General features: G+C 37.4%; 1 long non-coding RNA gene across 1 annotated transcript in view; it reads right to left on the minus strand.

Moving 5' to 3' along the window:
• LOC106961684 (uncharacterized) overlaps positions 1-24604 on the minus strand; it is a 34005-nt gene extending 9401 nt beyond the window's left edge. The window contains exons 1-2 of the long non-coding RNA XR_001427824.1: positions 24457-24604; positions 23120-23247 (exon numbers count right to left, since the gene is read on the minus strand). This is a non-coding gene — a long non-coding RNA (uncharacterized LOC106961684). The remainder of the gene's footprint in view (positions 1-23119; positions 23248-24456) is intronic.

Here is a 24604-nt window from a genome sequence, read left to right on the forward strand (position 1 = left end):
CATGTTCATGACATATGTTATGTCATGTTTATGACAGTGTCATGACAGTCTTATTCAACCCCCTTCAAATAAAGTGTTATCGATATATCTAAAATAATGAACTATTGGATCAGGAAGTGTAAGTACAACATTTTTTTGTGTATTATTACTGTAAACACTGAACTGAATCCTTTTGAATGGAGTAGACAGAACATTTCAATTTTTGGCTGATTTTAAAGATTTAACCTTTTTCTCTCACTTCTACTGTAGCTTAAATATTTGTATTTTTCTGTCTTTGGAAAAACATTAACATTTAAAATACAAAGCAAAACTTCTTTTTTTTTTTTTTTTTATTTCAAGAATTTTAAAGAAAAGTATGCCTGATGGTTTCACAATGTTTTTCTTAAATTAAGATTAATTAAATATTACTACCGATAAATATGTTCATTCTCAGCCTTGTTAAGCACTTATGCAACATCTAGTCTTTCTATCCCTCATAATCTTCAGAGGTGTGATGTTTGTAAAAACTTTCATCCGGACCTGTTGCTTGCGACAGTTGTTGGAGCCTCCGGGTTTTTGCTATCACTGCAGATGCCAGGCCTTCCTAAGAGGGCTTCTCGGGGCAATCCCAGTTACAAGCTGTGGTGTTAACCTGTTGGAGGACTCTTATCAGCGACATGTCATGTTCACATTTTCCCCGCAGCTCCACCAACCACCTCACAGCCATCTCAGCTCTCTCCAGAGCTCCACCCTGAAAGGCCACTTTTATCTGGAGTTTAAGAGGGAAACATATTTGTGCCGAGCTTTCCCACAGTCCTGGAAGCTGGAAAAGTGCAAATAGCAACAGGAGTGGAAGACAGTCAGTTTCTGTAGGCTGCTTGGTGCTGTTAGCATCTACCGATATGTTTGAGACACTTTGATTCAATGTTATACAGTACTCACTGTAGTAAAACAAAAATGCAGGAATTTTACTGGCTTTGAGAGAACAGCAATTCTGACATTTCAACTTAAATGTAATTTATTAATCTGTAATCAGTTAAGACTCTCACATATTAAAAGAAAAACATTCATTTTATAATGGAACTGAATGAAATTAGTTTACAGTGAAGATGCAGACGTGCTTTCGCTATTTGAGGTAACTGTTTGGATTGTATTAAATATAAAACATAATTAAAAATGTGAAAGTGACAGAGATTCAACGTAAATTTTTAAAATCAGATTTAGAATAATTTAAGACATTATATAATCTAAAATTATTCCATTAGCTCAAAGGCTTTTTCCCAATATCATTCCATGCTACTAAATAATTTTAAAAACTGTATCCAAACATGTTGAAAGAAAAAGTTTGGTACCAACAGGAATTTCAACTGAACACATAAGTAAAACCCTCTAACATTTATCAAAGCAGGAAGTTTGAAACATTCAGAGATGCTGAATATGTTTCTAAACTTATAACCAGTTGGGATTTGAATCTGAATCTGATGGAGTTGCATTGTGACTGGAAGCTCCACCTGAAACCTTTGACCTCATGCTGGATGCAAACCGTCAATCAACTCCGACCTCACAGCAACATTAAGTCTCACTGGCTGCTATCCAACTCATCCTCATACAACTTAGAGATATTCAGAAATGTCAATGTTCGTAGCTCTAATGCAAAGTGAATAATTATTTAGTGATTGTTTTGAATCCATCTGGGAAAAAACATAATTGATAAAACTACAATAAAGATTTTCCATCAACAGTATTAGAGGTGAAAATGGTGGAAATAAAAGTTTTCAGGCTGATAATGTAGTTTAAACTCTACAGCTTTTGCAATATTTTAGAAAAAACTTATTTTTTCCAATTGAAGAACAAATAAATGTTTTAAATAGAAAATTCACTAGTTTAATTAACTGATGATAATGTTTGACAGACATTGACAAAGTGGACTTTCGTTTTTTTCCTGCTGAGATCCGTGACCCGAGACGCCCACCTACCGCAGGACCATCAGTAAATAATCACAGAACGGGCCAGAGACATGTAAGAAAATAAATGCTTCAGTGCTTGTGTTATCTGACTTTCCTTTCTAGATGACTGGAGGACTTTGCTTTGTTAGGCTTCCTGTGACTCCTTTCATGCTGTGAAGGTTTGGGTTCAGAAACAGAGAAAACTGGGATGAAGTTTGTGGGAGAAAAAAGATGGAAAGAAAAGAAGAGATCTGGAAAAACGTCTTTGATGCAGTTTAGGAAAACATGTTCATCCCAACAGACGAATTACTTATTTTTTACTTCTGCCCATTCAGTTGTGATCAAGCATCCTTGTATGAGAGACACTTTATGTTTCCAGGTCACATAATTTGATGGGAAATAAAGAAATGTAAAATCATTAAAGTAAATACTTATTGTTCAAAAATAGCGCCACACCTGGTATCAGTATGTTGGAGCAGCTCTGGTCCTTCTGATTTGTTCCTTTTGCTCATTTATTTTTTATGAGTCTTTACATGCTATGAAGTTGGAAGGAATTTATTTTATTATTTATTTATTCTTTAAAAATTTAAAAATTTAAAATTTTTTAAAAAGAAGTGGCAAAAGCAAAGAAGGTGTATTAGCAGTGCTCGTTAACAACTGATTGTGTCATCCAGGACATGTTACTGTGGAACAGCTGCTCTGCTGCCCAGACATCAAGCTGTTAGAATATCAAGAGACCAGCTGTTTCCATCTAATTGTCATTCAAATTCTGAGTAAACTTTTAAAATGTCGCAAAAAACAACAACAAAAAACCCACAAAATGCAAATTAGGCATGTTTCCAGGCTAGGCAAAACTTGATTTCTTTAGATCTAGTAAGCAAGATGTAAAGGTTACAAACCAGCATGGACCACACATCAGAAAAATGGAGAGTCCTCCCCTCTGAGCTGGAGGTTTTAAAGTTTTCCAGAGGAGAGCGTTCCACCATTCCCCCGTGTGGAGCGCCTCTGGCCGGCCACTCCAGGCTGACACTCCTCCCCAGCGCGTTGGAAGTCTGGATCCCACCAATAGATGAAAATGTTCACGATACCAGAACTTATTTTGCAAATGTGTTTCCATCTTCCTGCTAGCTCATTTTTGGAAAAACCAAAAATCACCCAAGCAAGCATTTGTTTTTGTTTTTTTTGCGAAATTGAGGAAGTTATCTTCACTTTTGCCATTTCCATAGAGCAATATTTTAAAATGTGCATAAAAAAAAACATGGCTACTGAAATAAAGCAACAGTCTTCAGTCAGAAGCCTCCTCAGATTTGTTGCAAGACCAACTTCCTGCCCTCAGCATCACCATTGTCCTGCGCCACAACATCATCTGATTTCCCTGTGCGATAAATAAAGTATTTTTATGTTTTCAATCAATAGCAAACTCCTTCATTTGGTGACATAACCCCCTCATGCTGGCACTTCTCTCCATCTTTGTGGATTGGAAGCCATCGATGGGCCCCTCTGCACCACATGCACCCCCATGCACTGCACACACACCACAGTACAGCTCCTCAAATCTCTAGTTCTTAGAGCGCTGTGTATGATAGTGACTGGGCAAGCTTGGGGCTTGATTAGTGCAGTTAGCCCTTCTAAGGCTCTAGCTGTTTACAGTGGATTACAGGGAGGGAGGCAGGGGTTAAGTCTACCCAGGCACAATGCTCCATCCCCCGCCCTCACGGGAGCCGCTGCAGCAGGGCTGGCAGCTCGTCTGGGCTCCACACCGCCAGGCCAGGCTGACAGGTAGCGGGATTTGGCAGAGCACTTTGCATGAGAGCCAACATGAAAAACTGAACACGGCGGATTAGCTCGGGATTATGTTGTCAGAGTTAGCCCTGACGGACAAACTGCAGAGGAATAAATTGCAATCTGTTTGAGGAGCACGCTGCCACGCAAACGGCTGAGGCATCAGCTTGTTGCAAACTGACAGGGTGGACGAAGGAGGGGCGGGGGGCATTAATAATTTATAAACAAGGACCACGGCCGTTAATGACGTCTGGCCACTCTGGCCGGACAAGACGTCTGGTTGTCTAACCCCTGAGACCAGGAGCTGGTTCATGTTAAAGCTTAAAAGCAGAAGTGACAGCGAAGGCACGCTGATAGGAGAAGGTCACACTTGGAGAGGTTCTAAGGAGACCCAGCTACCACTGCGTTTTAACACCACCGCTCTGGTTCTGATTATAATGCAAAAAGGAAGTTCACCTCTTCTGATCAGCCAACTCATTTTCCAACTACAGTTATGAATATTTCTGATAACTGGAATTTAGGCTTGAAGATTAAAAATATGTATCTGTAACAGCTTCTGATGAGGGACCAATAAACAATTAATGATCCAGTTGCATATTCTTTGGATCCGAGCACACCATTTTTGACTTTATATTATAATTGTATCCTTAATGTACAGTATACTACTCTCAATTTAGTTGTGTGCGTGTGTGTGTGTGTGTGTGTGTGTGTGTATTTGCTTGTATCTGTCTAACACACCTTGACTGCCTGTCACTTTGTTGTTGCATCTGAATTTTCTGAATGGGGGAATAAAGGAGATTTCTATTCTATTCCACCCAAAGTCTCTGAAATGTTTTCAAAACTATATATAAAAGTAGATTTTTATACCATCAGTTATTAAATATATACAAACTAAAACCTGTCTTTCTAAAGTGAATTACATACATTTATACATAGAATAAATACAGATTTATACCACTTAACTAAAATGTTATGTTTTCTTGAAAAACTGCAAATTCTACACTTAAATTAATTTTAATCATTTACAGAAATAAAATAAATGTAAATCAGATTTATAGGTGAAATATAAGTGAATTTCTGAGAGAAGGATCTAATGATATAAAATTCATAAAACAAATTCTGGAGAATTAATCTCATTTTATTTCTGTCTGCAGTTTTTTCTCCCTGGTGGATAAACTGAGCTGAATTTGAAGCCGTATGGCAGCGTTTTCATTCCGAAGGCTGACTGGCATGGTGAGACGCATTAATGAGCTTTATTCTATTCTACTCTCCCCTTCATCATTAGGAATGCATGCCTGTATGTTAAACACATGAATATGCATCAGCATAGAGCATTTGCTCTCTGAGTTCGCAGTGAGTTGAATGATAATCTGCCTGGGAAATGAAATTAACTGCATTTCTTTACCCTCAAGCATGTAATAAAAGACTCAAAGCTGAGAAAAACCTATTAATGTGACATTGTGCTTACATTGCAGTTCTGTTTGCTTATTGGATAAAAACTACATTTTCTCTTGCATGACTACATTAATTTTTATTGTTTCTAATGGATCAATTTGTGATCACAGAATCTTACAATTGACTAGCAAACAAGCAGAATGAATTAGGCTTTCTGTATGTTAATTGCATTTTTATGATTGTGAGCAAATACATTAGACAGACATTTGGTTCATGTGTGTTCCACCAACCAGATCTGACGGCATCGGCGCTCAGAGCCACGCCGTCAGGCTGGGGGTGATTCAGAGGTCAGCGCAGATCACCAGATAATGGCTAACAAATTACCATGATGCCTCGCACTCCTGAATGACGCGCAGGGAGGGGGTTCATGTGGAGGATGGGTCGAGATAAACTGAAAACAAAATAAGAAAAAACTCTAATGATGCCACGCTTTAACTTATGTGAATGACTTATAATATCTGAAATTTACTGAAACTAGAAGCAAAGATTTATTGATGCAGCTGCCCCTCATTAACTATTGATGGTAGTTTATGCTACAGCTTTAGCTCCGATAAGACCTTTCATTGTCCACACGGTGCAGAAATGGCAGCGGGGGGGGGACACACGCCGAGGCCCGACTAATCGTTACCCATTTTATTTTTTATATCTTTAAAACTGTTGTAGTTCATGCACATTAATTTGATGTTTAAATCTGAGTTTTCCTTTCAGAATCAAATGGATTAGGGGTCTTCAACCTGTGGCTCCGGAGCCACAGGTGGTTCTCTGGACCATGCACCATGGCTCTTAAAGAGAAAAGAGACACTTTTTTTTTGTAAAAAAAAAGTTTCTGCCCTGAAACTAATGTTTTAAATATAAACATTATAACAAGTCTAAGTCTGAGCAGTTTTCCTGTTTTTTCATAGAATAGTTTCCACAGAGTGATAATAAATATATCAGTAACAAGTTTTAGGTGTATTTCTCTTGCTATTAAGTTGGAAACTATGTGGGTTTATTCCACAAATAAACACTCCAAAGAAGGAAAAGTATCCATCATCTTTTTGCACAAGTCTTATGATTTTTTAAAAATGTATTTTGAACCCAAAAATTATAAATAAACTGTGGGTTTATTAAAAATTACAAATTTCCTATTGTAGATATTTATTTTAAAAACATTTCAAAAGGTCAAGTAATGTTTGTGGCTCTAAATGAGTTTTATTTAGCCAGAATGGGAATAAAAAGGTTCCTGTGAGCAACCAGACTCATCTAAACACGCTAATGTTGGTCTGGCACTTCAGAAAACTGAACAGCATGAAAACAGCAGGAGCAAAGAGTAACAGAGCATCAGGTGTCACATGTTACAATTAAAAGAGACAGAAGATGGATGCTGGATCCCAGCTGTGGACTGTTTTATCAAAGTGTTTCTACTTCTGAATAGATTCAATTTCACTTGTTTTAAAATACAGATATAAATACTTTTGACTTTGCATCAGTAAACTGACAGACAAACTGAAGCATACAGAAACTGTACAGTAAGCCCAAACATGAAAAAATATGCAGCTTTAAACAGTGGCGTGGTATCTGGGCTCCACCATAGAGACAGTGTGTGCATACAGCAGGCTCTGCAGTGACCCTGCCTGAAAACCCCACGTGTGTTTGTGGATCTTAAATTTCCTAGTTTAGTTGCTGAGCTGTTTTTATTTTATTCATTTTAACTTAAGCAGTGGTAGAAATGGTTAATCTTGGTTATGGCTGACACTAAGGCTGTAAGTTTCTAAATGTGTCATCTTCCCAGCAGCCATTTTGAAAATAAACAGATAAGTTCCAGCTGTACTAGAGTTGGCCTGTGGAGAACATTACATTTTCCATTTTCTAACAGTATTATCTTAGCTTTCATCTGCTGGGAGGTCAAACAGTAGCAGTGGAGAGTCCCATGTCTCTTTAAATAAACTGCATTGTCTGATGATGTTTTAATGGGCAAACCTCCGTCCCCTGGGCGATGGCCTTTCTGACTGCTTCAGTCATGTAATCTGCACGGGGCACTGAGATGTAATTGCTGTGTACATATCAGCCTTTTCTCCAATTTCTGCACTGTAAAAACTTAACGGTTAAATAAATCCTCCTGGCATAAGTACAGAAAACAAGCAGCATTTCTGTAGAAATCCTTCATTCTTTAACCTTTTACTGTAAATGTTATCAACCCTGAGAAGAACACACCTGTGGAACAGTTAAACTTATAGGGGAAGGGGAACTGGCCACGCCTAAAAATTAGCTTGCCCCTCTCTTTCTACCCCTCCCAGCTTGAACTTTGACCAAGGTGCACTGTGAAGCCGACAGAAGATATGTGGAGAAAAGCCTCACTCTCTCTCACCTTTCTCTACCTTGATTTTTCTTCCTCTCCGTCTCACTAGCTTTTTAGTTTAGACAAATGCATCGTTATACTATCCACACAGAACATAACCATTATCTACTTATTTTAAAATATTATTATTATTATTATTTTAAAATAAGTAGATATTTCTCCAAACCCACAAGATCACCACTGACGACTGCATTGAGTTTAGTCCGTTCTACTTTTGGTCTGAAACACACAATTTTGTGAAAAATTAAGATCAGATAGTAGATAGTAGATTTGTATTCTAATCTGTCATGATGGCTCCTCTCCGAGGTACGATATGTAACACGGATCCAAAAAAAAACACTCAAGCTCAACCTGTGAAGCAGCAGATCACAACACAACTTTTTTTAAACAAATCCTCTTTGTATCAAAGCACCCAGTCCAAGTCCAAAGGTAGGGCTCACCAGAATATCCACAAACCAAAAACAGAACCATCTGCATGTCAGTCGGAGCAAAACATCAGCCGTTCGTGCCAAAATGCTCCCTCAGCCTCAGCTTAGAGACAGGAGTGAGCAACCAGGCTGGAAACCTAGCTGTTCTGTAGGTAAGGGTATTTTCACACCTGATAGTTCTGTGGACGTCGTTCAATTGGGAAACAAAATTAAAACATTTTCAGCTGTTGCTGTTTGCTTTCACACTGCATTGTGTCAAATAATCCAAACCATTTGAAACACCTGTTCCCCTCCTCGCCTGTGGTGGCGCTGCACCAACAACCACAACAACCACTGTATTTATAACAAGATCTTTCAAAGTGAAGGACCAAAGTTAATCCTTCAGATTGAGTTAAATTTTTCAGATTAGTTTTGAACACTAACGTAGTTTGATGTGGATTGATCACAAAATCAGTGCTACTGATGAATAAGGATTTATCCAGAGAGCCAATATTGTTGTTGAACTTAGACATTTAAAAAATGTTTACCAAGTAAAATTTTACCCACTTTTGAAAAACTTAGATCAATCAAATTTTGACCCTAATTTGTTGAATTAGTATTTCAACAAATTATTTTTTACAGTGGTGTCCAAGTTTATGCATTATGTTCCACCCACTTTATTCCCACATGGGGCTCCAGTTCCAGTCAAAACAAAGATGTCCTCTAACCAAGCAGACACCAGCACACAGACTCAGTGTTTTAGAGAGAAGAAGCAGAAACATGTGGAATTAGGAGATGACAAAGGGCTCAAGACGGGAAACTTTATAGAAAAAACACAACAGAGGATGTTCATAAGTTTGAAAGAATGAGATGGAAATGCAGACAACTCCCACGTTTTCCTTCTGAGATTAATGAATTTCTGCTCAGAGAGGAAATGCTTTAAGAAAAGGTAAAAATGTCATCAAACAGCCAATGTGTGCGTTTGATTAGTAATTCAGACCAAAGCTGTCTTTGATAAGACAATATTACGAGAGGGCTCAATGAAACAGCTAATGAGCGGCTAAGCTAACTCAGTCTCGGTCCAGAGTATACAGTCATCAGATTTTCTGGGCGTTGAACTCTAATTGGATTGTGGAGACATAAAGAGACCAGGAACATTTACCGTTCAGTCATCAGAAATTCATATCTTAGACAAATTTGCCAGCTTGCGTTACCATTTGATGAAATTAATTATTGATGAGAGAGAAATGTTTGTCATTTCGTTCTTCTGCTCCTATACAGCCAGAGGATAGATGCTGGAAAAATTCCTGGTCCTTTCTGTAATTTCCCAGTTTGTCTCGGTCGCCCTCAACACCTGTCTCCCATTAGAGCGCTATGAGCAACCTTTGACTCGGTGCACAGGAAGCGCCGCGGCGACGTGCCGGACCGTCTAGAACCAGCCTCGGGCCGCCACTGGGGAAGCGGCCTGATGAAGATGTAAAGTAATATCCCAGCAGTACATGAGGTCACTCAGACCCGTTTTACAGTCAACATGAAAAAGGTTCGGGCGGCGGTCACGAGACAGGGCTGGGTCTTTGTGATTCAACAGGGGTTCATCAGTTCAGAGAGCATAACGTGAGTCAGGCTGCTGCTTCAGGCCATTTCTAATCTAATTAAATAATCCTGCATCAATTTATTGGCTTTTAGAGACACGCCTGACCTGTAAAAATCATTTGCAATACTGGAAAAAGGGGTAAAATGTAGCTTGAGTACCTTAAAGGTGTTTATGCCTCCTGAATTTCTTCTCATTTTGTCACATTTACCCCATTTTCTCTAGGGCCAAATGTGGCTTTTGGGTTTATTCTAGAAAATTAAGATGTTTTTGTTCCTTTGTAAAAAGTTAGATGTTTCATTTTGTTGCAAAATCTGAAAATGCAAATAAAATTTAGTTGAGTTTCCTCAGCTTTCAAAATAAAACATTTAATTTAGTTATAAATAGATTTTTCAGCATTATGGAAAATTATGAGCACCTTCATTTAACTGCTTTACAACAACACAGTGTTTTTGGTCAGAGGCCTCTTTTTTATTATTATTATTATTCCTTTATTTAACCAGGTAAACCCCATTGAGATCTAGATCTCATTTTCAAGGGGGACCTGGGCAGAAGTCTGCAGTACACAGCAGAGCCGCGGTAATACAGACCGCTAGAGGAGATTCTTCCTGCCCACAGCCTTTTGCATCTTCAACTCTTTAAACGCTCTTAAATATTGAGTCATAACATTTAATTTTCCTATGGAATTAATAAAGTAATAATTTTATTAAAATAGGGTGTTGACTTGTGTTTCTTCCACTACTCATCTCTTTTCTGTATAATCCACTTTCTCACCTTTCTTACTTTTTGTCTTTGTGTCCATTACGTTTGAAATAAACCCAAAGCAATTTCTAATAAACATAAAACATATAAACATAAATATAATACTTTACTCAAGTGATTTACTTATGAAAGTAAAAAAATAAGTAAATCACTTAAATCATAAGTGTCATCTACAGTAGAGACAATCTATGTATATATAAAACATTTTAACTAAGTTAATAGGTAAAATAATCTTCCAGTGGAACTAGTATTTACTTATCAATATTAAGAAATTACTGACTTGAAAAAAGCCTATATTTGTTGCTGAAAAGATACTTGTAAGTTTTATTTCTAGTGTACAAAGATATTTGAACTAAAAGCAAGACAAAAACACTTTGTAAGATTTTGTTTTTGCAGTGGATATCCCAGCTTTAAGCTGTCCGTCATCAACCAACTAAGACCCGGACGCTCACCCAGACTGACCGGATGAAAAGGGAGAAGCAGCCAGAAGGCATCAAGGAGGAGCTGCAGTGATCCACAGCTCAGGTGGAAGAATCTGTGGATGGGACTCTCTGCAAGACTTTTGAACTATTGAAGGAAACCCATAAGCTTTCCCCTCTGCAGGCCTCCACAATAGGACACAGCAAGCAAGTGGAAGGCAGATGGAACTTTATGTTTCAGAAATCAGTGATGTTTGTCTATCAGTTGTGTAAAACGACAAAGTTTGGAGTCATTTAATCACTAGATGGATGAAACATCCTACATGGGAGGTGATTCACCTCACAGTCATATTAAGCTCTAAATGCTCGTCGATGTTGGGGAATTCACAAGCAGCCTAGAGGAAATAAGTGGGGGAGGGGCTGCAGAGGGTTTAGGCATCTTCTGTGAATCACGCTGCGTGGCGTGCAATCGACGCACTGCCCTCCTCTTGACTCCCCCATAAGCTCTGCTACAATAACACACTTTCCTGTCCTAAACACAGTCAGCACCAAGATCCACATGGCTGAAAAATTCAAAAAGAAGAAACGAGTGCGTACCTACAGTAAGAAGATAAAATCTGAGAGGGGGAGTTTACTTCAGCCCCTGGTTGCCCTCAGAACTCCTCTATTGTTGTTAGTATAACTGTGATGACAAAGATAATCTTTGTTATCATCATTATTATTATCATTCCCCGTTTTAATTAATTTTTCCCAGGGGCTCAGAACAGTAATGAGAACCAGACAGCGAATGGTTCTACTGGACCAAAAAACGATCAGCGCCGAGGTCCAAACCCGGTTCAAGTCAGGGTTAACAGTGCCATCTACAGTAGAGACAAAAGCAGTCCATCATGTCTCAGGAGGACGTCAGACCAGCAGACAGTCAGATATGAAGCATTCTGGAGATATTATGGGATATTCAGCAGAAACTAAACACAATCCAACCGGATTGTAGAACGATCCGTTTCTTTGCAACAAGTAGTTATGGAGCTATACACATTTAATTAAAATGTCTCTAATAATTGTTATATTTTATATAATTTTACTGAATGTTTTGAGTTTCAAGCTCAAACTGATCGTGTTGTAATTACACATGTTCTGGACATTTATTAGGACAACTGTTTTGCAAAATTAACTAAAATCCATATTTTACACTTCCTGATATGTTTTTAAAACTGTTGATGAATTTCATACACAGATGCTTCAACTTATTCTGGAATGACATACTTGCTATAAACATTCATGTTATTTTAATTAATGTTGGTGTGTTTTAATTTTGTTTTATCAAACAGATAATTGTAAATGAGATCTTGGATCAACCTGTATAAATAAAGGTCAAAAATAAAATACAAATCTGTTAAATCTAGAGAAGTTGTGGAAAAAATACTTAAAATACTTAAAAATATAAAAATAGTTTTTTTATGTAGCGATTTATTAAAAAAAAAAAATTAGGAATTTGGTTTTGATTCCTATTCTGACCTGATGAAATTATTCAGCTTATGTTGAATAAAGATACACAGGTAAAATATACCAATCTAAACCTATTTATTATTATTATTATTATTATTATTATTATTATTATTATTATTATTATTATTATTATTATTATTATCCTCCAATACAAAAAAATTCTCAGTAAATTAAAAAAAATCCAGAAACCTATCTCATTGTGACTGGTTAAAATATTTATTGCTCCCCAGTTTAATCTTGTTAAATTCTATAAACCTCTTCATTACTGACTAACTTTGCACATCAGTGCCAGAGACCCATTAATACAGAGATTTAATTATTTGTGCTGACTAAGACAAAACCTCGCTGTTTATCCCCAGTCTTCTCACCCCTGGCAATGGGCTTGTAAATATTATCCTGTTTTCTTTAATCCAGCGCACAACGCCACGCTCGCCCACTTACCGGAAGCTCCGACATTTACTTCGGGATTTGCCAGTGCTTGGGCTAGAGTGGCTGTGAGAGGGAAAGTGCTAATCTACACAGCAGAATCAGGATTAGTGTGGTGAGCCAGGTGACCCTGGCCTGATACCTTACAGGCCACAGGAGAGGACGGCCCGCGGCCTGCGACGGGGGCCGGGGGGACGCAGGCGAGCGGAGGGGACGGGGTCCCCCAACGCTGAGGCCGTCTTGTTTCCCTCCTTTCATCTCGCTCATTCTCCTGCTGTCTCCTTTCCACACACTTTCTCATTCTGTCTCAAGGAGCCTTGATGAGAATTCCACTAATCATCTGAGGATTAACAGCGACTCAGACAACACTACATCTAATTCCTCCTTCATCGCCGCCGCGGTAACAAGAGGGCTCACACAACAGCACTCTCACACATACGAGACATGTGTGGAGCTATTTCTATATGTCAAATATGTTCTGCATGATTTCAGTACGAGATTGCATCTGCAACAAAATAAATCATGTTGGCCCTGTGCAAGTCTTACATGGAATTTGTTTTATTTATTTATTTTATTTCATTGCTTTCTTTCTCCTTTTCTAAAAAAGAACAGTCCACTCAATGCAAACTTTGTTTTGATGAAAAAAAAAATGGCTGTTAATATTTGTCAAAGTGACTAGTCAACTAAACTGTTGACTAGTCATTAAGGAATACTTTGATTTTTTAGCTCAATCAAGCTCTGACCTGCAGGTCAGAAAATCAAGAGCCCAATCTTTTTCTGATCAGTGAAAACAACTATCAGGTTGCTCTGACAACAACACTCTTTAGTGTGGAAGGTGCTGGTGAGCAAGGATGACTCAAAGTTAGTTATGTTTAGTAGAAGTTTAAACGAAGTTAGAGGAAACAGAAAAAGACATTTAAGTCTAACTTCTTTCTCTGACATATCAAGACTTTTGTAGTTCACTGAGGAAGCAAGAGAGGACAAGTCTCAGCAGATAACAGGAAGGCTGAACAAAGCAGTGCAAAGTTATGTTTGTTATCCTTTTGGACTTTTAACTTTGTCAGGAAACATGCTGGCTTTGGAGATCTCAGTATTAAGGCCTGAACATGAACCCATGAGTCCATGGAGCTGTGAGCCATGACTGCATCAACAGGAATGGTCTGGAACCACCATGTTCATCCTGAGGAGAGGCGCCCAAGTCTTTGGGAACTAATGTCCTGCTACTTCCTGGGTACATTTACACAAAGCAGGCAAATGTGACCCAAATCTGATATTTTTGCCCAAATCAGGCTCATATTTGACTTTTTTATGGCAGTCAGAAGGGCCCAATTCGAAACTTTTCACCTCTCAATAAGTCAGACTTGTGCCACAACATGTGGTACTAAATCTGATTCGTATCTGATAGTTTTCAAAGCATCTGAAAGGTCATGTTGCATTTTATTTGGTTTTTATGTCATTGATGTGAGAGATGCGTCACAAATCTGCACCAGAAGAAGCAAAACACAGTAAATCCTGACATAAACAACTGAACCATCTAACTTTCTCTTTCCTTAACCTCCTTCATCTTGTTATTGTCTTGTGACAATATTGTTGGCTCTTATTGCTCAACATCTTTAAAATAAACCATCGACAGCAGCATCCTTTACTACCTTTGTAAACGGAGCGCTGCTATGTGACGTCTACGCTGTTCTGCAGAAGCAGATCGCTTTGGGGTCTGAAAGTAAATAGTAGTATGAATGTCCACGTAAAAATACAAAAATAAAAAATATTGGAATTGAGTATCATGACCCCAAAGCCTTTGCTTTGAGGTCATTGAGCCTCAGCTGCATCAGCTGCTAACACAACATTAGTCTTATTCAGGTGAGTTGGAGAAGAAATGCATCTAAAGTTGCAGGAAGGTAATTTTACTAGTTTACAACTTAATTTTTGCCACAATTTTCAGATTTTCATTTGCATAAATTTTGTTTTTAAGTTTCATTATGGTGCACTGCATCGTGTTTGTCTCTGACATAAAGCTAAAGTGAAATACATTAACCTTTGAGGTTCTAGCATGATAAAATGTGTAACATAATAAATTCACATTGCTACGCTTGTATGTGTTATTTTAATCTTCCAGAAAGATAAAACAAGTTATAAAAACAAAGATAACTTACTGCTGGCTTACAATAAAATTCATTGGCATTAAAATCTCATTCATTTTGATAACAACTTATTTTCTTTCAGGTCATGATCGGCCACCCATACAGACGAAATAAAAAAAGATAAAGAATTTATTTAGATCAAGGGTGTGTAATTTCACACCAGCTGCAGCAAATTAATTGAAATAGTTCTGAAATGATTATTTTTCTCCATCTATTGAATCTCATTGACACAAAATGTCCACAAAAAGAATTGATGACAATATATTAGAGGCATCAGAGCTAAGTGGCTTGCAGTTTCAGTCTGGTTAAGTACATTCTGGCAGCAGTCTTGCACTGTCTCAGAGACAGGTTGGCTTCCCAGCCTCCCACAGTTTTGCTGTAATGAAGGAGCTGTCTTACCCAAACAAACAGGCACTCTAGAGAGGTACCTCAACTGCCTCCTTAATCCAGGAAGTCTCTCTTATCTCCACACAAATGGCCCTGCAGCACATTACAGTGCCATCCATCAGGTAAACCGCAGGGCGACGTGCGGGTACGCTTGCATCATACTGGAAAAGTGAAAATGCTGTGATGGAGGAGTACATCAGGGCTCCAACACATGATTTGTTGACATGTCGTCATATTATTCTTTTTGTTGGTTGATGCAGATTTAAGGTTGGTTGGTTAAGATTTTTTTTCTTTTGATTATGTAATCTATTTTTAAGATGATTAATGTATTTATAACTTTTCATAACTATAAATATAGTAACAGCTTGTTACTGCCTAAAGTAATATTTTTCTGCATGTTTTGCTTCAGTGTTAGATTTTTTGAAAAATAGCTACAGATCTGCTAAACTGCATTATTCTAACCAGTTCATTTTTCTGAGTTTTCTCCTTTTTGCTTTCAGTCCAGGTTTGGCTTCACTGCACCGATTTGTCAGACATCTAAATAAAAACGGTGAGGAATTTACAAAAAATATTAAATAAAATAAAAATTGTTTAACAATATATATATATTGTTTTACTCAGATAAATTTTAATGTGAAAGGTTTTTGACCAGATGAAACAAAACTCTGTCTCTGTAGAGCTGCAGATGCAGACAAGCAGAACATGATCTAGTTGTATCTGTTGCTGGGTTGCATAATGAATTAAATTATCTCCTCCCATAAATATTTCATAAATATTTCCTACAGTCTGTTTGCTTTAGTTGTTTTTAATATGTGAAATGTCTGAATTAATTTACATAAAAACAATGAGTTTTATGATCTGATGTTTACAAAATAAAGAACATGAATTATGATTTTCATTATAACTTCAAAAATAAAGTATTGATTCTTCGTCCTTCATTCAAATCTGAGATTCACAGCTGAGATTTTGACAGATTTCAGGAAAACGATGAATTGTGAATTAATGTTTTGACTTTTCCATCCACTGATAAAAAGAAACCAAAACAATAATCAATGTTTAGTTCTGGTTATAATTCATTGTTTATAGGTAAAAAGTAAATTGATCACAAATTAAACCAATTAAAATCTAATAAGTTAATAGGAAAGTTTAATACATAGATTGTTTAAAGGAGTTAGAATTATAAGAAATTTTACAAAATATTTCAGATTTTAATATTTTCTTTAATGCTTATTTTGTGAAGAAAAATGTTCATCAAGAGTGTTTTTCATTCCATTGGTTGAATTCCTGATGACTAGGACATAACTAGATGAATATAAAACTAGATGAATATGGACTCATGGGTTCATGTTCAGGCCTTAATACTGAGATCTCCAAATCCAGCGTGTTTCCTGACAAAGTTAAAAGTCCAAAAGGATGTAATTACAAACAAATTTTCTCTTGCTAATTTTTCCTGTTTGTAATCAACCTTTTTGTCTATTTTCTTATTTTCAGGTCTGTGTTTAATGGGAAAGCTGTTGTCTTCTTGCTCTCCTGTAAGTGAATTGTCTCCCACTCTGTGTTAATATGCGTATGTGCTAAATTGCCAAGCAGTTTCCCATTACTATCAGTTACCCTGAGGCAGCTTTTGAGCCAGTTGCTAAGAGCTTTCATCCAACAGTGTTGATCGTTAATACTGATCTGTACATTTTCCCAACTAAAGCTCTTATAAAGAGCTAAGACCATAAGACTGTGTTTGCGAGTCTAGTGACTATGCCAACAAGGCAACAAGGAGCTGGAAAGAATTGGAGACGGAGCACGCAGCCGCTTCAGAAAGCTAAAAACAGCTGTGTTTTTACAACCACTGAAACACAACGCTCCAAAGGATTTTTTTCCCATTGGCTACCCATACTGCACCTGCCATTTCCATCACAGCCATGTGGTCACAAAGGGAGCAGTATATCTGTCAACAGGATCAAGTCCTCAATAGACCCCGCAAGCCACTCAATCCTCCAAGACACCCCCTCCTGTGGCCCCAACAAAGCCTCCAAACCCCTCAACCTGGCCATTTCAGCCCAACTCATTTTACTTCCTGTCCTCTGTCTGAGCGTACCTGAGGAGCACAGCGTTACCAAAGCAGAGGTTTTCAACTTTAAGATACTTGCTGAATTGTCAGTACTACCAGTTTCACTTCAGGTATAATTTATTATGTGCAGAAAATCATCTCCACTTTTTTATGTGCTGTAAATTAATATTTAATCAACATAAAATTCTCCTCCTAAAACAAACTTCCACATCTCTGGTGACATCATGAGGCATTACACAACTGATCAGAGATTTTCTGACAATATGCAGTTGTTTTTCTATTGTTTTATTAATTAAAATGCTTATTTAATCTTGTTTTCAGATAATGTGTTTTGGTCAGTTAAACTACTACAAATACAGGCTACATAAACTCCCACTGAGTTGGAATAGTAGTGATATGAATTAAATGACTCAAACAGGATTATGAATAAAATCACACCAAATAAAGCAGTGAAGCTCATCTTTGGTATTGTAACAGTTTGCTTCAGTGAAACCATCCAAGCCTACATCGATAATGTTTTTAGCAGTCTAACTCTGGATCAAACTAATAAGGTTGAACCCTTTGCTCTTCCATTTTAATTCCAGTTGGAATCCACACATTTAAATGAATCCATTTCATCCACCAGTCTTTTTAAGTCACACCATCCTTCAGCTCCATTTTAAGAAGACAGAGTTAGGAAATAAACGCTACAGCATCTTCCTCCAACACATTCAACACTGTTTAATCACCAGACAAGCAAAGCTGCCAAACATTCTGCCTCACAAGCGCCACTGCTAATGAGACAGAAGAGACACACCACTGTGACAAAACTGACATGACTGCCACTGAAATATCTAAAAACAATTACCCAATAATAACATTACTTAGCTCACATTGCATACAGAAATCCTGCAAAGCTAACAGTATTTGATTAATAGTTATCTGACCACTAGGGGGCTTTCAGTGAGAGCTGAAAATTATTTCCTAAGCAATCAGTCGAGCCGTTTGCAAAACAATAGCAATAACAACCTACCCACACTGTTGGTACCACAAGAGAGAAACCATTTAAAAAGTAATCTAAAGATGTCACAGGACTTAATGTTGCAGTTTTTCCCAGTGCTTCCACTTTTATACATGTTTTTTTTAATACATCAGTCTACACAGCAAAATAGGAAACGGTCTTCCAGCAGCTCAAAAACAGATTCAGGATTTTACAACATCTTAAACATAAGAGAAGTTGAATGTAGGTTTGGATCAAATTCTGTCTTTAGGTCAGACTTAAAGACAGAATTTAAAAGTGTCAGGTGACCAAAGATGGAGAAATGAAATATGAGTAAGCTTGTAAAGAAAGTTGTCATCGTGGCTCAGCTCTGAGCTTGTGAGCATTAAATAGCACGAGTCTTGAGTGATTTTCCTGTGTCCAACTCGAGTGTCAGCATGGGGTATTCGCCCTCTGAGACAGAGACGCAAGAGAAGATGAAGGAAACTGAGAGACCGGGTCGACCTGCTGGGGATTAAGGACGGGTCACAGTGGATCAGCTATGTCTTCCTCTCCCACAGAGGAGAGAAAACAAATATTAATCACCTCTAGCACTTCACACAAAGGGCCCCAAGACAAGGGCAGGAGAGCCAGTTGAGAAGACGACACGGGCCTCGACAACTAATGAAAAGACCTGTTATGGGCTTTTCTGTGGTGGGCCCATGATCTCAGGACACCTCACTGTGGAAATGTGTTTTCAGTGTTTGAAGGAAAATCTAGTTGCACTTCATTAATATGCTGTTGAACATTCATTCTTTGTGGATTTAATGTCCATCACTGTGCACAAAGTATTTATAATCCTCTGAACTTTTTTTGCATTTTGTAACTTCAGTGCGTCGAGTAGCGTGCCATGGGATGTTTAATTATTTATTCGTTTAATCTCCATGAATATATGTAGCATAAGGGTTTTTTCACACCTGAGAGTCCGGTAGATGCGATTTGATTAGGGATCAAAATTGCAACATTTGTTACATTTTCAGCTAGTGTGGTTCTCTTTCACACTGCACTGCGTCAAACCAACAAAATCCTTTGAGCAAACAGTTCCCCTCCTCGCCTGTGGTGGCGCTGCACCATAAACTACTGAAGGAAATTACATAAGAAGAAGAAGACACTGAGCACAACTTCCTTTTACACAAAATGAAACTAAAAATGTAGTGGTGTCAGATTTTACCAGTTGTAGTCTTTTTCTTTTTCCTTTGGTAAAAGAATACAAGACAGTTTTTCTGCTAGAGTTTGTTTGTTTTGATTGTATTTTCCCAGAATGCCCTGCGCTGTAGTTGGCTTCCTCCAACATCTAGGTCTATAAGTACACCATTAACTAATCAAATAAAAATGTGCACCACACTTTTCAGATTTTTGTAACAAAAATGTAAACCATGTTCATTTTCACCACAATTCTGCATCACTTTGTGTCAGCCTGTCACATACAGTAAAATCCCAGGAAAATAGATTGAGTTTTACGGTAGTAATGTGACAAAAGGAGGTAATAATCTGTACTTATTCTGTGCTGGATATCAGGACAATATTGATCCCAACAGAAAAAAGCTCTGAAGGTGACAGGAAAGACTCTGTCTCATCTTCCTCTCGCTGCAACACAAACTCGTCCGTCCTCCGTCCATGAGGCAACTCACGAGTGACAACAACAGACCCCACCTGGCAAACTGGTGGCGGTGCCATCTGGTTGCGACCAAGACTCGCCATCCGGCCCACAGTCGGTACCCGATGTGCCAGTGTGTTGTTGTTTAATGAGCGCATATGAGCAAACATTTGACTGCCAGGTGGCGTTGCAGCCACGCCACGCAGACCAGGCGGGGTTCAGCCACTGCCGTTCAAACCCGGGGCCATCAAAAGGGGGCCTTGGATTTCTAAAGTAACTAAGCCATAATCCACCCCCTTATTGGTCCCATTCATATTGAAATACATGATCAGAGGAACTGCAGAGGCCCTAATCTTGCCAATGAGCGGTCCGGCACAGCTGCAGGGATAAAGTCAGAGTATGAGACTGCCAGTATATTAGAAAAACTCAGGCCTCACTGATTGGATTAGGGGAGATGAGGGAGGGGAAGGGGTAGAAAGGGTCTCAGGGGTGAGGAAATGTCATCTTCTAGCGTTAGCTGCAGCGTGGTGGTCTCTGAGAATCAGACGCCGGGACAGACGCACTTTTGAGGTTTGTGCAATCTACAAAAGAGAAATCGGAGGGGGCGCGAGGGAGAATAGCAACAAGAGAAAGAAAAGGAAAGGCTGAGTGTGCAGCGATGGGCCTCGATAGCACCTCCCAGCCACCTAATGTGATACCACGTCTGGTATTAGCAGGGCAGTTTTTAGGAGGAAACAAACTAGAGAAAAAGAGAGAGAAAACTAAACCGGGCATTAGCTGTCGACTTAAAGGTTTGTTCTGGTTCCTCTGGTAGGAAGAGCCGCCCCGTTTAAATGCGATTGAGCGTGGCTTAGCTGGGGATCATTGGTTATCCTCTCAACTGTTTTGTTTTGAGGTTTCTTTTCTGTATTTACTGCGAAAAGTAGGAGAAGCCATTTTGTCTAACAAAGCAGGAGCCAAATATTTCCTTAGTTGTGCATCTGGCTCTAAAATGTAATTTATTCATTTAAACTGGCAAACACAAACTTCTCTGCTTATTACTGTTGCACACACAATACTGTTTTATCCTTAACACAGATTAGAAAAGAACAAACTGTCAAATCCCTTCTGTAATTTTAGAGAGCTGGTGCATCAGTCGAGGACTCCGCTCACCGAACGTTACAGGCTGTTACTGCTGAGCTCAAGTAAATCTAATAATAATTACCTTTTTCCCTGTTTTGACATATTTCTTACATCATTGACAACCACACACATATGTCTTAGAATACATTTAAAAATGATGGTTTTTATGTAAAATTTGTGTATATTTCAGCACATTTTATTTTGGAAGATAAATCACAAATTTCTTAAAAATTATGCAATAAAAAAAAATCTATTATAAGGTAAATTTAAGCATAGTGTTATGTAGAAAGGCTAGTGTGTATATTTTTATTTAAAATGTTTGATTTTAATGTTATTTTAGTTGAAGTTTGACTAGAAAAATTTAAACGTTGCAAAACAAAACAAAATACAATTCAAAGTTCTAGTTGCCCCCAAAAAATTTTAGTAACTGAAAGAAATATATATTTTATTCATATTTATTTTTCAGTTACTAAAAAAAAAGAGAAAAAAAATATACATTTATTTTTCAACTGAAAACAAAAAGTAGTAAAAAGAAGACTGTCACTATATGAAAGATTATAATTATGGCTGCAACTAGCAACTGTTTTAGTTTTTTATTTTTCTATCAATTATTCTGAGGATTAATTGATTAATCTCCAAAATGAAATTGGCATACTCCAGAAATTTTTCATTTAAAGTGTGTAAGAGTAAACTGTTGATTGTTTTTGAATTAATAAATTAATTGGATAATAAACGGTGCTTCTTTTTACAGAATTTGAATGAGGTGAACGTCTTTTGAGGAGCTTTGGATCTTTTTATTTTAAATGTAAAATGTATGTTCTTTACACAGTTTTGGTTTAATTTCTATTCTCAGTTTGTTGTTTTAGCAATTTGCCTTTTTACATTCTTTATACTCAAGTTAATTAATCAATTACTAATTTAGTTGACTATTTCAACAATTGATTTACCAAGACTAATCTGATTATTCATTTCTCTTTCTAATTTTGTTATTATCATGCCATTAATGTTGATAGTTGAATGCTTCAGACATGCACAAAACCACAGGTGGGGCATTTTTAATTAGACAATTCTAGTTTGTAGTCAACAAAGTTTTGCTGCTTCTCTTTTTAAATAAAACTGTCTCAATCTGATGATTCAGCAAAAAGGGAAAAATTATAATTTAAATAAAAGACTGCTTTAAATCTAACCTCTACAATAAACAAAGCGTTTTAGTTATTTGCATCATAACAATAAAGTTATGTGAAACATTTTACTTTTTGCAGTAGTAGTATAGTTCCATTGTTTTATTTTTTTTTTTTTAGCTGAATATTGGATAGAAAACATGAAGACATTATTGGCGTATCGTCCACACACTACTGTAACATGTTATAATTATGGAAGCTCTAATGTGCCAATATAATAAAGAGCATTTAACACATCATCTGTGAGTTATAGATAGAACAATATTTAAAACAACTTAATCTAAAATGCAATATAAATGATGAATTAATTAAAATTAATATTCATTTAGATAATAAGTAAGGCAATGAAATAATTAAAATAATTAAAAAGTGAAATATATGTGGAAACCAAATCATTAGTAAAGACTACTTATTAATTACAGATATAATCAATCCTATATTAATTTATTTTAAATTTTGAATGACAAAGCATTATACAAATAACTGCTTTATGTTTTGTGAAGCTCTTACATTTTCACAATTATAAGAATTTCATCATTCGTGTAATCCTTATTATCTAATTGGATCACATAAACAAGTTATTGTATTTTTACATTATCAGCTGCAGCTTTAATTCATAGCTTTCAGATGGGACCTCTACAGGGGTTCTGTGTATTTTTCTGTTTTTCATAATGCATGAAATTCCTGATCTGTTCTTTGTAACCAGCTGACAGAGCACCCAGTAGTTCTGGTCTGACGGGTTTTCTGGGTTGAATTCATTAGAGCCACATATGTTCGGCCTTTTAACATTTCAGAGATTTTGCTGTTTATTCCTTCCGTCTGTTGTTCATGCTAATAGACAGGCTGAGTATGCCAAACTTCATTCTGCAGCTACAGTGATCGCGGTGCGTTTGCTGACAGCTGGGTTTTTATCAGGAGGCACCTGCTGTCCCTCCTCATCTATCTGTGAGGTGGTTTTCATTTCTCTATCGGAAAGCTCCTCGCTAACGGGTCTCCTTACCGGTGAGCGGTCCCAGAGCCATCCATCTCTTTGGAACTGGAAACATCCAGGTTCACCGGTGAGTCCTCAGACATCAGCTGAGTCGCCCCTGTCTGGCTGTTGATGTCGCAGTTGTATATTCTTACAGGCTGAAATAACAGAAAGAGCACTAGTGAGTGAAAGAGTGAGTGTTGAATTTGCCCACCATGTTAACTCTGGACTAACACTTTAAAAATACACGTTGCACACAGAAGTGTAATAGCACAAGGATCAAGTCTCCAAGCAGGCATGAATGACACCATAATGGACGTTGAAGTGGATGCATTAAGTGAGCTAAATTTGTCATCTAAATAAACCAAAAACCATTTCAGGCTTAATTTAAAGTCACTTCAAGCAACATCAAACTTTCAGCAAAATCAACAAAATAAATCCTGACTGATTGCCCTCTTTGTGGTTGACTTAAAAAAATAATTGTTATCTTTGCCCCACACAGGTGTTGTGATTCACCTTTTGTCTGGCAGTTCGTTTTCTCTATGGTTTTTTGTTTTATCAACAGTCTAAAATTTACTTGAATATTTCAAACAAGCAAACATTCGTCAAGATTATTTAAACCCAATGAACTGGTCATTTTTATCAGAGCATTTTTCATACTATGAAAACAACAAAGATACAGCAAACAAGAAAAAAAGGTAGAGAGATGTGTAGGTAAGAGGAAACAATGAGTTGAAGAGTTTTTTGCAATTGTCTTTATTGTTTCGAAAGTTCAGTTGTGTCCTCTCAGGGCTTTAATGAAAAAAATAAAAATAAAAAAAATTAAAATGGAGGAGGGGGGAAGGGGAAAGGTCCTATCAGCTGGCCATCGGTTCGGTTAGGTCCTGTTCTGCTCATTTGAAGGTAGGGGGGGAAACCTGACCTGTGAAAGGCCTGAACAATAATCAGCAATACAATCATTAATTTAAATCACTTTATCGATAAACACAAATAAATTACACACATTACATAACTAAGCAAGCAGTTCAGAAACCACGAGGCTTCCAAAGCAGTATTCCTTAGGAAAACTCACTAATATTACCGCGCAGTTATATCCAAAAATGCTACTTCCGGTTAGCATGCCCGCCAAAAGATATGTCAAGAGTACTAAAATAAAATACATAATCAATTAGAAATCATAGCCGAATAAGCCAATACATTAATTTGCACAATACGCACGTACAAATGAATTATAAAGGTTTAAATTAAAATTAAATTTGAAAAACGTTTTTTCAATGGAGTTCCGCGGTGGCAGCGCCACAACAAATGATTTTAAACTAGACGAATCGAATACTGCTATAAACAGGAGAAAAAAATACAAATCTTACTGCTCAGTCAAGTGTATAGCCACATATTGTGTGATAATGGATTCTGAAGAGCGACAGATTTGAATGCCAAGTTTTCATCTGGTAGCAAAACAGACGCGAAAAAACGCCAACGCTCCCTTATCAGCTGACTTCCGCCAAGAGGTGACGA

Source organism: Poecilia latipinna, unplaced genomic scaffold (assembly GCF_001443285.1).
Source record: "Poecilia latipinna isolate Pla-1442-1.1 unplaced genomic scaffold, P_latipinna-1.0 Scaffold1323, whole genome shotgun sequence".
Classification (NCBI taxonomy): Eukaryota; Metazoa; Chordata; class Actinopteri; order Cyprinodontiformes; family Poeciliidae; genus Poecilia; species Poecilia latipinna.